Here is a 17,122-nt window from a genome sequence, read left to right as displayed (position 1 = left end):
TCCCATCCTTTTTACCTTGAATATTTTCAGCTTCCAAATAGCTAGGGTTCTTAACATGTCAAAACCTCTCTCAGTGAACATAGCCTTGTCATAAATGGGACACTTTGAGGTATAAATGCTGAAAGGGACAACTCCTCTTTAATTGCATTGATTACTATCAGTTGCCAGTCAGACAGTTACTTACCCTATCTGCTAACTAATCCCAAAGCACACTTACCCTAGACAAAGGCAAAAATTAGACTCAAAAGGCTGACAGTTTCAGCTGCTAACAATAGTCATTAATTAACCATTTTGCAGAAGATCTTCTAACTATTCATTGAATCTTTATTGTTATTACCAATACATTTACTGAGCACCTACCAAGTGCTAAGGGTCTAAAAATTGTATAAAATTCAGCCACTGCTGTTGCTTGGATTACAACCCATTAAAACACACACAAAAACTTTCAGGTGTCTAAATTTGTTTAAGGTTCTGGTGTGTACCTGTTATAAGGGGAGACAAAGGAAACCAAAGGCAAGATAGGACAAACAGATGAAAAGACAGTTCACTATGTTTGCATGAAGAAATGTTTACCTAAAGGCTTCTAAGTGATGTTTTGATGAAAATGGTTTATCTATGAGATCCAATTCTACAAGTGAGAACTTTCTTTCAAGTGTGCCGCTGCTTATGTCTTTCTAAAGGGGTTACTGTGGATACGCAGAAATGCCATTAGTGCATTTTCTAACGGCAGAAACAGAAGCGTAGAGTGATAACGAAGTAGGAGGAGGAATAAGAGCACATGAAGGTAGGGTTATGACTGCACGTTCCCAGGATCCGGGATGGAGACTGACACGTGACACTGACATTACAGCAGATCCTCTGCAGTAGGTATTTCCTGAAAGAACGGATGGGTGGATGGATGCGTGGATGGATAAATGAACACATGCATACACTGAACGAAGACATTCAAAATTGCAGTGATGAAATCCAGGTCAAAAATCTTCATTTGGAATAGAGGGTGGAGACTTTTCCTTAATTAGTTAGCGACAGAGCTATGAATCTGGCTCTCTGGTTCGTAACGTCCTCATCTCTTGAAGGTGACGATATTTAAGATCATTTCTAGGTCTAAAATACTTCCATAATAGTGATGATTTTTAAGTTTTTGAGCCCTGTATTCAGCCACAGTTCATCTCTGAATGAGTAATTTGGGAATCTATTCTAAATAATACCAATATTAACTTAACCTTACTGTAAACATTAATTAGATATTTGGATTTAACAATTCTGCATGTTAAGGGTCATTCTGTGCCTCATTATACAGATGAGGAAACTGACGTAGCATGTAAGTAATTTGCCCAGGTTTGCAGAGGAGGACATAACAGACTGCGAGTCTGGATCACATCTGTCTGACTCTGATCCCCAGGTCCTTCACTGTTGTCTATTTAGGATCCCATACACCTCTGTCACAAGAATGCTTTTTGTGTGTGAAGTGTCCATTACTTGGGAACACATGCAAACCTGCTTCCTCACCACGAGGGAGGTCATCAGTGTTGCTGCGCTGGGCACAGGATTGGGACTAGAAAGTGCCATCGAGCACGAAACACGGCAAGGATAAATATCCTCTGTCAGTGTGTTCAGGGGTCAGTGACGGGCAAGGGGACAGATAACAGGGCACAAGGCACTAAGAATATAAGGCATTTTGAAGGGATTGAGAAGGAGGAGAATTTGAAACCCTGGACAAGTAGGCAGAAATCAGGGAATGCATCAAAGTAGAAAGGGTCAGGACAACAAGCAGGAGAGCAGAGCATCGTACAGAGTCCGTCGACCTTAATCGCTGAAGCATATCCCTCCTCTGGGATTTTTTACCATTGCATGTAGCAGGCACCAATTCTGGATTGCTGGTCCGGGCACAGCATGAAGACGCAGAACTGGCAGCTCTGGGCGAAAGGGGCAGGGGATCAGTAGCAGCTGCTGGTGAGCAGCTCCTGACACCTTAGCACGCCTTCTTAGCCCTTGAGAGTTTTTCGCTATCTGTTCTGTACCTTTTGCAAGGGGGAATTGGTTCTGCAGCATATATCGTAGCTTCCCAGCTGGAAGAGTGCAATTATGAACGCTGAAGTCTACCACAGCTGACAGGTTCTTTCTTTTTTTTCCCCTGTCAGGAAAAAGTGACTCATAGCAACCATACATTGGTGTCATTCACATGACTCTTCTCCCTGCCCCTCTGGCCCCTCCCCCCACACGCTTGCTCACTGTTGGCAGAAATCTACTGTTGTAACTCTCCGTTGCAAGTCGCTGGTATTTGCAAGACACTGTGGTAGGTGCAGGATATGAAAAGATAAATGAGATATTATTTCACCTCTGAGGAGTTCATCATCTCTGTGAAAGAGAGATGCATAAGCCAATAATCATAGCTAACAGGCATGGAGTACTGTAATGAGGTATGGCGTACTTATAACAGGGCAGGTGCTGTTACATTTATTGTAAGTACTAACTCTTTTAATCCTCGAAGCCACCCTACGAGGCAGGAACTTCCTTATCTTCACTTTACAAATAAAGAAACTGAGGCACGGAGGGGCTAAATAAATCAGTCAAGGTCACTCAACTAGTAAGAGTCAGAAGCAGGATTTAAAAGCAAACAATATGGCTCCAGAGCCTGGTCTTGAAAGATAATGACTTACTGCCTCCTTACAAACAAAAAAATCACCAAATTCAATTATAAGGGCAAGAAGTAAGACCTGCAGAAGAGGCAAGCTGATTACATGAAAAGTGCAGATTTGGAGAGAATGGCTTAAGCGGGGCTCTCTTAGCTATTGTACAACTTCAGACACATTCCTTAATGTTTCTGGGTCTTAAGTTAATCATTGAGAGAATCATACCTGCTTTTGGGTGTTACTGTAAAGATAACAAGACACTGAAAATACCCACCACGGTGCCTGGCACATAGTAGGTCCTAACAAGTGATGCTCGCAGTTGTGGTGGTGGTTGTTTCATGATCAGTGTGATGAGGTATGAAAGTATTGTGGGGACACAAAAGAAAGAACGATCAACTCTTTCTGAGTGAGCAGGGAAGGCGGTTAAGGGAAGGTCCTGTGAAGCTTTCCAAGGAGGGAGGCATTTGACCTGCATCTTGAAGGATCAGCAGAAATGTTCTAGGCAGATAAAGGGAAGAAGAGCATTCTAATCAGAGGAAGCAACATGTGTATAACATGTCTAGGAAATATCAAGTTTATGGTCTGTGTGTGTGTGCGTGTACATGCGTGTGTGTGTGTGTGTGTGTGTGTGTGTATGTATTGGGAAAGAGTGGCAGGAAATGACAAAAAAGATTTGGAAGGCACAAACTACAAAAGGCTTTATAAGTCATTGAATTTAGCCCCGAGGCACAAAACACTAAAGCTTGTATGATAACTAACTCATCAGTTTTCTAGATCCTCCTAAACTATTTTTTAAATAGTGTGTTCTCTTTCCTTCCTCCTAAATATTTTAAGACACATTAAAAGTGCTTCACAACACAGGCCTAAGGTGTTCTGTGATTGGGAAGACTTTGCTCCATTTTACTCCTAGTTTGATGTGTTCTCCTCTATCTGCTACAGCTCGTTGAACATATCAGCCAGGGTACAGAGAGGGATGATAAGAACAAATGCTGCAAGAATGTTCCTTTTAAGGGGCGCCTGGGTGGCACAGCGGTTAAGCGTCTGCCTTCGGCTCAGGGCGTGATCCCCGCGTTATGGGATCGAGCCCCACATCAGGCTCCTCCGCTATGAGCCTGCTTCTTCCTCTCCCACTCCCCCTGCTTGTGTTCCCTCTCTCACTGGCTGTCTCTATCTCTGTCGAATAAATAAATAAAATCTTTAAAAAAACATGTTCCTTTTAATTACTTGTTGGAACTCTTGTCTTTACTGATCACCCTACTTTTGACTCAGACATAAATGTCAAAACATCAATGTCCCCGAATTGGATAAGAACCCATTTCTTGGTTGTTGTTAAATTTTTTTTAAGATTTTATTTATTTGAGAGAGAGAGAGCACGCAAGAGAGAACACGAGCAGGGAGGGGGGCAGAAGGAGAGGGAGAAGCAGACCCCTCACTGAGCAGGGAGCCCAACGTGGGGCTCGATCCCAGAACCCTGAGATCATGACCTGAGCTGAAAGCAGACGCTTAACCAACTGAACCACCCAGGCACCTGGTTGTTAAAATTAATTCTTCCTGAGTCGGGTGAGCTGCCATGTGCAGGACAAGACTCTTGCATCTGTAGCTGTTGCACACATGACATCTGTATTTCCCAGGATTAAAATGACACAAAATAAAAGCATACCAAAAAAAGAAATACACGAGTAAGATACCAACTTTTGGAAACAACTGTTGAGTAAAATAAGCATATAAGTTTTTCAAAGAATGAAGAAGTGGAAAAATAAAATGCTATTGTTTTCTTTGAGCTTTTGTCAGAGGATCATCTCACCGGTACTGGTTTTGTAGCCATACCTAAAAGCTGGTGAGAAAAATGTCACCTGCTCTCATGGCCAAGGCAGCACAGCTCAAACTGCTTTTGGACAACTATTTATCCAACTGTTCAGCGGTTACTGGTGTTATAATTGATTCTTATTTCATTCCCTTCCCTTTGTCACATGGCCCCTGGAATACACCAAATGATTACATTGGAAATAGCTGTATAACATGTTACAGCTGCTTTTTTACCATTCTGTCAGAGATATCATCATAGTTGCGGTTTTCATGAAATACTAGATAATCCTGAGTATTCAGAGGAATGCCTAACGCTTCATTTTTGTTTTCTGTCTTGTTTGGTTTTTATTTTATGCTTAGCACTTTGAATGAATGGAGTTTCACTGTCCTATTCTTTGGTGAAAAAGTTATTACATACTGTCCCTTGTACTTAGTTTTCTTGGGTTTGCAGACTATAAGATTAATTATTTTAATCTTTTCTTAAAAGTTCATCAGGCTAACTCCTTAATTATTTTTATTGCCCATCTCATTTCGGATGTATTTAATTCTGTTTTCCTATATTTGGGTGTATTGATAAATACCAGATTGATTTTAATATTTAAATATTGGTCTCGTCAAAAATATAGAGAGAAACAGGGTTTTCCTCCCATTGTAAAGAGAACAGTTAACATAGCTAGTCCTCAAATATTATATTAGCTTTTTGCCTCCATTACATTATTACCAAAGTCAAATCTTTTGGAAATAGATGTTAAATTCTTTCTATATGTTATCTATGCCTTACGCTTCCTTTCATAGAATGACTTTCTTAAAAATTATTATGCCATTTCATTCATCTGTAAAAGGTCATTTTTGCTCTCATATATTCTTTCAAAATCATTTATCTATGTTGTCATTATGCATGCTAACGGCACCCTTCAATTTAAGTATAATCTGCAAATTTCATTAACATATTGTTTACTCCCATTTCCAGGTGATTAATGTAGATATTAAACATGACTATACCTAGCATCAATCCCTTCATGACTTGGTTGGATATTTCTTCAAAATAAAATAGCATTATTCATCATTACTCCTCATTTACATTTCTTCTATCAATTTTCTTTTCTGGTGGCACCAGAATATTCAGCACAACTTAATTTTAAGATTCTATCTCAGATTACTAAAATCAAATATGTTCTGCCTGCTGCATTTCTCATATTCATTAATAATTCTGTAAAAACTGTAGACACCCTCATTGGCCTGTAAAATTAATTTACAAATCCAAGTTATGCTTGAAACATGAAACCATCATCTTGGAGGAGTTTAGAGGCCTACAAAGTATTTCTAAAGCTTTATAATACTGCTGGTCTTCTAAAAGTCAGTCTGAGAAGTGCCATTTATATTTTATTTTCCAATATTAATTCCTAGGCAACTAAATCATCCTTGTGTTTGTGTGTGTGTGTGTGTGTGTGTGTGATATGAATATGAAGATACCGCAATAGAATTCAGTTGGCTTTCCACTCCATTCTAATTTTATGTGCCTTCTACTTTGAATGATTGCAGGAAATATTTTTTCTGGTTGAGGCAGATGTAAGAAGGGAAATGTGTATGAGTTACTCACAGTATATTTTTTTCCATAACAGAATTGATATTCAGATAGTAATCTCTAGTATAGCCTTTGTTTTTGTTTTGTTTTGTTTTCAGTTGGCCTCCATTTTTGTTAGTTGTACACAGAATGGTAATTGATCTTTTTTTCCCCATCTCCCTTATAGTCCAGAAATTAAAATCATCCAATCATAGGCCAGATAAAAATGATAATTTAAATGAAAACATCTCATACAAAACTGCCAAGAAGTTTCAAATACATAAATTGAATCACATGATTATGAAGTAATTCTTAAAATAACAAAATACATCATAACTAAACGCTCTCATGTCCTCAGAAGGTTTTACCATTATACATGAACAAGTTTGGCACTCTAATAGTAATTAGCCTCCTCCTCAGGTTGATTAGGCTAACCAGTCATGCTAATTTTTCTCCTTCTTAGAGATGGGGAGGATTAAGGCAATGTAGACTAGTGAGAGAGCAGGAAAGACTTGCTGCAGGTTCTGGGAAAGGAGTCCCCGTCAGGAATTCAGGGTCTCCTCTCTTTCTCTTGTCCTCTCCCCACTCCCCTCCGACACTCACCCTGCCCCAAGACACATGAGCAAGCAGAAAGCCCAGATTTACCGCTGGTGGCAAATTTGCCACAGTAGGGAAACCACCTGAGAACGGAATCTTAGTGTGGGCAGCCAAGTAGACAGAAAGCACGTGATCCTTGTGACCTCACGGAACCAGTGAAAACCCAGGATCTACCCTGAAACCCAGCATAGCGAGCTCTCTAGACTTGCTCATTTACAAACATACAAATGCCTTTTCTTTATGTCTTATCCAAAGAGGATTTGACATCATGTATATGCTTTGTAAGCTTAAATGAAGTACGTGTGAGAATTTTGTATAGATTTGGTAAATATCTAGATACTTGTTTATACTAGACATCAAAATTACATTCTTCAATCTTAATGCATATTCTATGCCACACGCGCCTATTAAGGGGAGGTTTGGTAACCAGTCCAAGGTCAGACAGCTCGTAAGTACCGAGTCAGGGTTCACAGCCAGGAGGTCTGGCTCCGAGCACATGCTCGGAACCACCACACCATACTGCACTCTCCCCAGCAGAATGAGAGAAGACACCTTAGGGAATTTTGACAACTGCGCTCACGGTGGAGGAGAGCCGAAAGCAGACAGTGTCTGGGGGAAAAAAAGAAAAAGAAAGGAAAGAATTTCACACAGAATAGAGTGGTCATTAATGTGAAACACAGCAGAAAAATCAAATGTAAGAAAAATGAAAATTCAGCCTTTATATGAATTGTTTTTTATTTATGAGCTTTGAAAAGGCAGGTATTCTAGTACTCATTGGATTATCCATCTTGGGTAGTGACTGAAATAATAACTGATAGGAAAAGCCAAATATCACATACTTAATTTCTGAGGTAACTAAAACTGTGGTTGTTGTGTTTAATAATAAAATTATTACTATTTTACCTATATCGCAACCCCAATATGGAATCTTTTTCACCCCTAAATCTTCTCTATGAATTCTCCAAAAATGATATGTTCTCTTGGAACCTTCCTGTGTCTCTCATCAGTATCTGTGTCTACATCTTTTTCAGTACAGTAACAATATACAGGCTGGAAGGCATCTATTGGTATACCCTGAACTAGCATCCCCGTTTCCCTTAACAACCAAACTTTTCTTTCATACAAGCGTGTTTGGCCTTAACAGCAAAGTTTCTTAGTCAAAGCATTATTTGCTATTGTACATACAACCAGAGTTATATTATGCAATCATATCACTCTGACATCTAAACAATAAGGCAGGTAGTTATCAGACATTCAGGGCAACCATATACCAAGAATTCCACAGGAAGAAAAATAAGAAGATTACCCGAAGAGGTAGAATGAACAGTGAGAATAATCAAGCAGTGTCCAAAGTAGTCTAGCTGAGCTGGGTGGGGTTCTATCCTGCTACTTCTCAGTTATGTGACCTTGGAAATTTCCTTAACCCACCTGGGATTCAGGTTTCCCTTCAGTAACATGAGGAGAATAATAGTGAATTTGCAATATTGTTGTATAATTAGCCACACAATACAGGGCCTGATATATAGCAGGCATTCCATAACTGGTAGCTATTACTATTGTACGCATTTTTCTATCTTACCCTGACATAACTCTTAAGGTTAGAGAAAGTATTCTCATGTCATATGAAAATGCAGTTTAAATTAAGAAACCAAATAGTATTTTCTCCATACTACTGCATTGAAACAAGAAGAAAAAGATGTGGTAAAGTTGCTACTCCTCCGAAAAGACATTAAAAGGGGTACCTTCTCACGCTATAACAGACAGGACAAGCTGAAATCTTCACAGAGATCAGAGAAACAATACAAATGATGAAGGCAGGTGAGTGTCCAGGTTCTGGGCTTGCTTGCCTTCAGATACCTAGGTCTTTTTCTTGCTCTGCTCTGTGTTAGAGAAGGGTTCACCCCTTCAGGACACATTCCCAGGCCCCTGGGTAAGCTGGCTTTCTGCTGGGTGAAGCCAATGGTAGAACACTGGAGGGCAAGATAAAGACGGAAGCCAAGTGCTTCCTGCCCCTCTTACTCTGCCTCTAATAGCTTCTCCAGGCACCGCATCTCCTGTGGATTCCAGTACCCTTCACGGAGCCTTGGCCGCTGGGCTCCTGCAACACTGTCTCCTTTTTCTCTCTGGCCAAGTGGTAGTAGCTCCTTGCTGTGTCAAACTGTGGTTTATTTCACAGTCTCTTGTGATTCTCTCTTCTCCTCCATTACCTGTGTCACTAGTTCCCTATGTTACAGTTTGGGTTTCCGTATTCCTGTTTAGGCTCTATCTCATGGACTCTGTAAGCTTTGATACAAGAATAACTGATAAGGGACACCTGGGTGGCTCTGTCGTTAAGCATCTGCCTTTGGCTCAAGGCATGATCCCGGTGTTTTGGGATCGAGCCCCACATCAGACTCCTCTGCTGGAAGCCTGCTTCTTCCTCTCCCGCTCCCCCTGCTTGTGTTCCCTCTCTCGCTGGCTGTCTCTCTCTCTGTCAAATAAATGAATAAAATCTTAAAAAAAAAAAAAAAGAATAACTGATGAGCTCCTAGGAAATGGTTGGAACCTTCTGGTCACTCTTCTTCACCTGTGGCCAATTGGTGCATTGCAGGAACATGGGCACAGTGTAATCAAATCCCATGAATTTTTAAAAGAGGCTGAACATTCAGATTCTTATGCAAAATCTTCTATTTAGAACACACTGGCAGCTCATTCAATATTTGTAAAGACTGCAGTCCAAATTAAACCCCTCTGCAGGCCTGCTGTAACTTGAAGGTTGGAAATGTGTAACTTCCACTTATTACTACTTATGTAACAGTGTGTTACTCCTTTCTCAGTATCAAGTCTTCTTCCATGGAAGAAACACCATAGCCATTCTGAGAAAAACTGTGTTAAGTTAATGCTAGGTGCTCTAACAAACCCCCAAAGTTTAGTGGTTTAACACAGTAAAAATTTCTTCCTCATTTGGATAATGGTTTGGTACAATTGTTCCCTTTTGGGAGAGGCTTTTCCCTATGCAGTGATCCAAGATTAGAGCTCAATCATTTCCTGGGGCCTTCAAGCCCTCTGCATCCAGCTGGCAGATGGGGAAGAGAGAGTGGAGAAGGCATGCCCACTGTCTAACCATTCTGGCATACATTTCTTTGGAGAGAACTAGTCATGTGGCCAGGCCTAAATGAATGTCACCTTGGCTGGCCAGCTGTTTCCAGGCCCCAGAACTATATACTCTAAGAAGAGCACATGACTTTTACTGTATGGGCGGCTGACTCAGCCACATCCACACTGTCTGGCTATAAGGTAATATATAAAACTGTGAATGGCAGCTTCACATAAGAGGCATTCCATAGCAATAAATATTTTGACTATCTACACAGAAGGAAAAAGGATAATCAAGACTTCTTCAATAGTTCGCTATGGTAAATAGAAAGAGCCAGGAAAAGAGCTAGATAGACTTATAAATCTCATTATAGCACAGTTTAGTGAATATTACCATTACTATTAGACCAATGTGAAATCGGAGACCTGGAAATATTTCAAAGAACTTGTCCAGAGAATCACAACCAATAATTATGGTCACTGTAGCACATGCTACTTTGGAATTCCCTCAGAAGTTGGATTTAGATGGTGTTTATCCCCTTGCAATAAAGTTGCTTTTAGTTGGGGTTTATCCCACTGAGATGAAGTAACTTTTATTGCCTTCCATGGAGACAAAACAGAATAGGAAAAATATCTTGCAGAGAGGTACAAGAGTATAGTCGGAGTTTCTTATATGATTGAGTCCTTGAGTTGAACTAACCACAAAATAATTAGGTTATTTACTTAATGAACTGAAGGGAACTGCAATTGTCATAATTTTCTAGGGAAAATGTGGGGGGAGCTGTGACTTAGTGACTTGGTGCTATGGAACATGCTGATTTGTGATCTGGAATTAATCAACATTGAAAATGAAGCACTACCAAGCTGCTGAATTTATACATTGATTATTTCAAGAAACATTTTCAAGTGCCTACGCTATATTACTCACCATGGTAGATGCCAAGAATACAAGAAAGAATAGTAACTACATTAATTGAATACCTACTCTGAGCCAAGTGCTTATACATACATTATCAAATGTTATCTTTACTATGCCACTTCGATGGTAAGTGATACTATCCACAAGTTTTATTTCCTTTTTGTACTTTCCCATCTATACACAGCTGGTTTGAAGAAGATCTGACTTAAAGTCATAGCAGACCGACTCTAAAATCTGTTTTCTTTCTGTTGTGATATCTGCACTCTTACTGGCTTATGGAAAATATACAATGCATGTGATTGAATAACTTACATTTTGGTGGGGATGGGGGACAAGCAAAGTTATAAAGCAGTGAAGGAAATACTGTGGCAATGGGTATATTTTAATGCTCCACCCCTTGGGTTTATACAATAGCTGATTCAATGGTTTGTGGCTTTGTATACAAGCTTGCTGGCTTAGTCATACTCCAAGGCCACTTTCTATAATTTCTAGGAAGCGGATGCTCAGGACAGGTATCTAACAAAGTAGCTGTGTACCGTGAGTGAGACGATGAGATCATCTCCGATACTTGCGGCTGATATAAATGTGAAGGAGATTCAAACGTTTAGAATCATCTTCAAACATATGGCAATAGTTAGCATATAAGGTAAAAATTTACGTATGTGAACTTGTATCTGTGGATCCAGAACAACCTGAAAACTGAACTTCACTTTGTAAGACTTCAAAATGAAAAATATTTTTTTAGTAGTGCATTTTATACTACCGCTGCTTTCCACATTGATTCACTTTTTAAAATGTTTGGTCTTTCTACTGGGAGAAATTGCAAAACGAGTTTAATAATAACAATTAACACCTGCAGACTGTATTCTTACTTTGGGTAAAGAATTTTTTCACGTGCTTGCATATGGTGCCTCATTTAATATAGAAAAATTTGAGGAAGCTAATATCATCATCCCCAGTTTACAGAGTTTGGAACTGAGAAAGAGGCTACATAACTTGCCCAAGGTCACAGAGAGTCCAGGTTGCAGAACTGTAGCTCACACGGAGGCACTCGGGTGCCACGCTCCTCTGTTCTGAACCCTGTCCCCCCACCGCCTCTCCACAGAGGGCCAGAAATGCATACTGTATACAAAGCAGTTATGGGGGCTATGCCACCTCTCCTGAGTGACTTATAATTTAATTGGAGAGCCACAACATGCCACAATCTAAATTTATATTCATGTTAAATTAATTTTAAGGAAGAATCATGCAACAGACACGGAATTAATACTGTTGATTGAATAAGGAAGAAAAATCAAAGAAAGGGAAGGTGGACCAATTAATTTTTATTGCCAGTATATACAAACACGGAATATATTTTGATTTGTATAAATTGCACAATGGTCCAATGAAATACTATTAGCATCCCCATTTTACAGTTAGAGACTAAGTAACATGTCCAAACCCATGTAGCTGGGAGATGAGTGAAGTCAGGCAGTTGTACTCAAAGTGTGTTCTGTGAACAAACAGCATCAGCAACACCTTGGAGTTTGTCAGAAATGCAAATTCCAGACCCAACCCAGACCTATTGATTCAGATTTCTGGGACTGGGGCCCAGAGATGTGTGTTGCAATCAGCTTTCTGGGTGTTTCTCGTTGCTCACGGAAGTTTGTGAAGCACGTAGCTAAGATGAGATGGTTGTGAGATCTGTGTGAGGTTGCCACTACACCATGCTGTGACCTGGGCCAGGTGAGAGGACTCATGAAGGAAAGAAAGAACTGTTCTCTGAAAGCTTTGTGTCACACATGGGTCAGTAGAAGACACAGAAGAGGCAATACAGGAGGGGCCATTTACAGGCCGTGTCACTCATGATGCCACGGTCACCTTCTTCTAGGCACACTGGTTTCACCCAAAACTTGTGTTTAAGCTCACGTATTGGACTAAGGGTGGGTACTTGATACAAAAGTTATGTCTGATTCATGGAGAAGCTTTGAAATGCTCTACAAGTGATTAATACTGGTAATTAACAAAGCCAATTATTTGGATTTGGACTATGGACTATGGAGGGGGAATCAGCAGTGGGGAGTGAGAATAATGGAACAGGTACACAGTGAAAGGCAGATATAATATAAGAAAAACAGAAAGACAAGCTTTTCCCTAGATCTTTTATCCAAATTTTTCGTTTTTGCCAGTTATTTCTGAGTATTCTTAAGCTCCTTACACCAAGTAAATATAATCTAAAGCTAACCCTAATCTTTTATTTCACATAAGAAAAAGGCGAGGAGACCTGAAGGAGCAAGACGTTTGCAGGGGACAGCTATGGGGCCAATCTGAATGGCCAGGATTCTTTCTGTCAGAAAGTAATAGGAGAGAGGGCTGGTGAGAAAGAGGTGCAGAACACTGAAAAACAGGTTCTAGGTGAAGTCACTTCTGTACTTTCTCTCCCTGAATTCCACCTCTCATAATTTTCATCTCCTACCATGCAGCAACAGCACTAAACCATGAACATTAAAATCTTTTTTAAAAAAGATTTGTTTATTTGAGAGAGTGGGTGGGTGGGTGGGTGGGTGGAGGGACAGAGGGAGAGGGACAAACTTAAGGAGACTCTGTGCTGAGCACAGAGCCTGACTCAGGGCTCGATCTCATGACCCTGAGGTCATGACCTCATAGCAAAGGCATTCCCTCCTCTGAAGAGACCAACTTGTCCTGAAAAATTCAAGTACCTGCTTCTGTTGCTCTTCTGAGGTGCCAAGAAGTTGACTCCTTTCATGGCACAGCAGCCCTGCCCTAAACCCCAGGCAACTTTGCAACGCTCTCTCTACCCTTTCTTTTCTGTGTCACATTCCCCTCAGCCCAGCACAGTGCACAAAAAGAAACCATTAATGCTGAGGTAACTAAACATGGTAATAATGATACTTATAATATCACCTTTCTCCAGGGTTGTTTTAAGGATATAATGAGATTATGCACATAAATACAATTTGTAAACTGTTAAGGACTAGATTTTAATGGTCATAATATTGTTCTTAGTCATGGCTCCACTAGGTTTTAAAATTTTAAGTTATATTGGATTTGAATAGCTAGTAAGAGTTTAGACTTTGTTTTCTAGTATCCCTTAAGATTTAGAGCAAGTTAGTGACAGGTTAAAAGCCGAGTTTCAGAACTAATCAATCTAACCCTGAAGTAGGGACGGGAGAGACAATACCCAGATCGGAAGTTTAATTCAGGAGCTTATTAGCCTGTGCTTAGGTTCTTGACCAAAAATCTGAATAGTAGTCATGGAAATGGAAAGGAAAGATAGTTAGATGGGGTATGTAGGCTGCTAAAACCACCCCCATCCTCTCCTTCTCTAACCCCTCCCAAACCCACTCTTTTGTAATTTTCTAGGCATATTTTAGATCTTGGGGCACTTTCATCCCAACATTGGCCTTGTTTTCAACAATCTGGATCAAAATCACTTTTCTAGGATGAGGTCCTGATATAGCTCTGAGATACAGAATTTTATATTGTTCTTGAGGTCAGGTGAAATAGTGATCGCTCTAAGTCAGACTGTCTGATGGCTCTGGGAAAGGGAATCCAACCAGCTCAGCTCTTTGGTTTTTCACTTCTATTACTTTCCGTCTCAGCCTGGTGAAACTAGCCCCCAGCGTATCCTATCTTGGACAGCTACAGAGCTGCCCCTGTAGTCCAGGCCCCTGAAAGAAACTTAACCAAAGATTTCAATGGAAAGAACAGAATTATTAATGTCTTATAACCACTGTGCTTGCACATACACAGACAGGTGTGTGTGTGTGTGTGTGTGTGTGTGTGAGAGAGACAGAAAGAGAGAGAGAGAGAGAGAGAGAGGGAGCACCAGAGAGCCAGAGAGAGACAGAGAGCACATAGTTTATTCAACATAAATATTTGGGCTTCTTTTTTCTCAAATAGAAGCATAAAGAATTTCTAGAATTCTGAAGGGCAGCCGTCATTCATTGATTTTAAAATGACACTATATTTTCTATAAACATTGCCTCTTTTCTCAAGTTATGAGTTTACTTTCACCCTGCTTTCATCCTTTCTTTAGGAAAGGATGGTGTTAAAAAGCCATCAAGTAAAATAAGGGGTTTTATGCGGAAGTCTTTACATCAGTGAATTTACATTTTGTAAGAACACCCTCAGGGGATTTCAACTTCTTCCCTTAAAAAGTTAAATGGATCCATTTCAGATGCGCACGTCCAGCTTCATGGTCTAATGCGGCCAGATTGCCATAGCTTCAATTTAAAGCACAGGTTTCTGGTGATAATATACATCAACACTTTTCCAGTATTGGCTGAGAATGAGACTCTCCAAAGAATCTGACTTGAGTTATTGTAATGAATAACTTAAATGTCTTACCCCCAAATAGATGGACGGATTCTGCTAATGTTTTCATGTATTTGATGCTTTCTAAACATATACATATTTTAGGTAATATGACTAATTTTCTATTAAGAAATAAAATCATGTATATCTGTAAGAAATATTTCAGTTGTGTGATAAAAGGAAAAATTACCCCTGAAGGTCAAAAGCCAAAGTATGCTATCATAAATAGTAGTATTAGTTCTCTAAATATATAACTTCATTGATTCTGTATAATTTAAAATGTGTCAAAATTAAATGTGCTTGATTCTTTTTTTTTTTTTTTTAAGATTTACTTATTTATTTTAGAGAGAAAGAGTGTGAGGATGGTGAGGAGCAGAGGGAAAGGGAGAGAATCTCAAGCAGGCTTTCTGTTGAGCACAAAGCCTGACTTGGGGCTTGATCTCATGACTCTGAGATCATGACCTGAGCTAAAATCAACAGTAAGATGCTTAACTCACTGAGATACGCAGGCTCCCCCATAAGCTTCCCTCTTAGGACTGCTTTTTATATCCCACACATTTTGGTACGTTGTGTCTGCATTTTTGCTTGTTTCTAAATATTTTTAAATTTCCTTTTTGATAGCTTCTTCACTCATTGATTGTTCAGGACTGTGCTCTTTAATTTCCACATTTTATGAATTTATGAATTTTCCAGTTTTCCTCCTGTTGTTGATTTTTAGTTTCATACTCTTGTAGTAAGAAGAGATACTTGGTATGATTCCAATATTCTTAAATTTCATTAGGCTTGCTTTGGGACCTAGCATATGATCTTTTCTGGATAATGTTCTGGGTACACTTGAGAAGAATATTTATCCTGGTGATATTGGATATAATGTTCTGTATCTGTTTCTTAGGTGCATTTGCTCTAAAATATAGTTGAAGTCCAATGTTTGCTTATTGATTTTCTACCTGGATATCATTCCATTGTTGAAAGTGGGGTACTGAAGTTCCCTACTATTATTGTGTTGTTATTTATCTTTACAAGTTGTTATTATTTGTTTAATATATTCAGGCATGCAGATTTTGTGTGCATATATACTTATGGTTATTACACCCTGTTGATGAACTGATCACTTAGCATTGTATAATGACTTTTTCCATCTCATTACAGTTTTTGGCTTTAAGTCTATTTTGTCTAAAATCAGTATAACTACCACCACTTTCTTTTTGTTTCCACTCACATCCTTCACTTTGAATCTGTATGTCCTTAAAGTTGAAGCGAATCTCTTTTAGACAGCGTATAGTTGTATCTTTTTAAAAATACCCATCCAGCCACTCTATGCCTTTTGATTGCAGAATTTAATCCATTTACATTTAGAAAAATTGATATTAATAATGATCAATTGATATTGATTATTACTAATGTCATCATGTTAGTTTCTGGGAGTTTCATAGTTCTCTTATTTCTCCCTCTCTTGCTGCCTTCCTGTGTAAATTGATGGTTTCCCATAGTAGCATGCTTGATTCTCTTTTCCTCATTTTTTGTGCATCTACTCTAAGTTCCTGCTTTGTAGTTATCAGGCTTATATAAAACATCTCACAGATATAAATTCTATTTCATGCTAATAGTAACTTTAATTACATACAAAAGACTACTCTTTTCCCACTCTTTTTACAATTTTGATGTCATAATTTATCTTTTATATTGTATATTCAATAAATTATTATAGATATATTGTGGTATTACATATTACAGTATTATAGTATTCTGATTTTGACAAATATACTAACCTTTACTGTATGTTGTATATTTTCATGTGTTTTCATGTTGCTAATTAGCATCCTTTTATTTCAGCTTGAAGAATCTTTTCAGCATTTCTTGTAAGGCTTTCTAGTGGTGATGAACTCCCTTAGCTTTTGTTTGTTTGGGAAAGTCTTTCTCTCCCCTTCCTTTTTATTTTTTTAAGATTTTATTTTTAAGTAATGTCTACACTGAACATGGAGCTCAAATTTACAAGCCTGAGATCAAGAGTCACAAGCTCTACTGACTGAACCAGCCAGCTCCCCGCCCCCTTCATTTCTGAAGGACAGCTTTGCTGGGTAGAGGGCTCTTGGTTGGCAAGTTTGTTTTTACTCTTTCAGCACTTTGACTATATCATTCCACTCTCTTCTGGCTCATAAAGTTTCTGCTGAGAAAAATATGTATAGACTTATAGGGGTTCCCTTGTAA

The sequence above is a fragment of the Ailuropoda melanoleuca genome, chromosome 11 (genome assembly GCF_002007445.2).
Source record: "Ailuropoda melanoleuca isolate Jingjing chromosome 11, ASM200744v2, whole genome shotgun sequence".
NCBI lineage: Eukaryota > Metazoa > Chordata > Mammalia > Carnivora > Ursidae > Ailuropoda > Ailuropoda melanoleuca.
The sequence above is the reverse complement of the archived record's forward strand: the minus strand, read 5'-3'. Positions refer to the sequence as shown.